At 42.8% G+C, this 1,370-nt stretch overlaps 1 pseudogene; it reads left to right on the top strand.

The window, feature by feature from the left end:
- The window catches only part of LOC101663801, a 5,242-nt pseudogene extending 4,747 nt beyond the window's left edge, over window positions 1–495 (top strand).
- The last annotated feature ends 875 nt before the right edge of the window (window positions 496–1,370 follow it).

Below are 1,370 nucleotides of genomic sequence, written 5' to 3'. Positions count from 1 at the left end.
TGTGTGTGTGTGTGTTTTCAAAACAACTGGTGAAATGTGTGAATGTTTAATTCAGCTGTCCAAATAAGGAAACCAAATTGACCATGTGGTCTTATTTGGTTCACTGTTCACCAATTGAACTAATCAACTTGTGACTCCATCACCAGGCAGTCCCTTCCCATCTTTGAAATGGAGACTCCTCCTCACAGGGACATACAGTACTCTTCTGAGCTTATTTGGGCCAGATGGCTTCGCACAGTTTAAGCAGTGTGCTCTGGGGAGCCGCTAATCATGGGTGTGCAGGTTGGAGGCTGCGATCACACACCAGAGCCACCAAACAAGCGTAACGAGGAGTAAATGGGACAAGTGCAAAGTGCTCTCCGGAGAAAGATGCTCACACAAATGGAAAGTGGCCCCTACGTTACTCACTCTCATTGCAATCTTTAGATTGCAAGCTCAAGGTCCTTCCAGGACAGCGCAGAACGGAACGAATTTGGGGAATGCAATTTACATTGACCACCTTTTACTTATCTGTCGATGACAAATTGGGTTCTTGACAAGTTTTCTCCTGTGCAATGCACTGTACGCTAATTGACTGGCTAGGGGTAAAGCTTTCTAGTAAAGGAAGTGTGTTTATGACTGGAGCTCCATTCAAACTCATTTTCATAATGATATTTTATGATGATGCAGCTGGGGAGGAAAGGTCTAGGGCAGTTTAGAAGTATATGGAAGTGCTAAAGAGGCGACGTGTTTCTATCTTAGCACCTCCTACTTATATGGTATATGGACAGTATTACAGTAAAGTATGAATTTGAGTGGATGAGATGCTAAAGGAAAATAAGAGTGGTGAGGTGAAAGGAAGCCAGTGGGAGGCTTCCCCGTCCGTTGTGGGCCTTGAAGTCTCACACATTTCCTAAGCCACATTTTGGCCTGTAGGAATTTGAACACCAATAAGACAAATATCAAACCCAGTGCCATCGGGTTGATTCCAGTTCATAGGATGAGGTTTCCAAGGCCATGGATCTTTTTTTTTTTTTTTTTTGGCCATGGATCTTGACAGAGCAGATAGACTCATCTTCCTTCATTGTTGCAGCTGGTGGATTTGAGCTGTCAAACTTTAGGGTAGTAGTCCAATGCCGACTCGACAACAGCAATACCAGAGCTTTAAAAAAAAATTGAACACCAATAGGAAGATGAAAATGCAGTCATTTCACAACGCGTAGAAAATCTAATATTTTTACAAAAGCAAAACCAAATGGTGTTTAAGATTAGAGTTATTTCTGATGGAGAAAATAGTAAGAACTGGGATGCTAGACATCAACTCACCCAGCAGGCTGGAGCTACCTGAGTTCGAATCCAAACTCTACAGTGTACTTGTTGGGTAGTGGGTT

The sequence above is a fragment of the Echinops telfairi genome, unplaced genomic scaffold (genome assembly GCF_000313985.2).
Source record: "Echinops telfairi isolate 266 unplaced genomic scaffold, ASM31398v2 ScPeMD7_70;HRSCAF=299, whole genome shotgun sequence".
Lineage (NCBI taxonomy): Eukaryota > Metazoa > Chordata > Mammalia > Afrosoricida > Tenrecidae > Echinops > Echinops telfairi.
The sequence above is the reverse complement of the archived record's forward strand: the minus strand, read 5'-3'. Positions and strand labels throughout refer to the sequence as shown.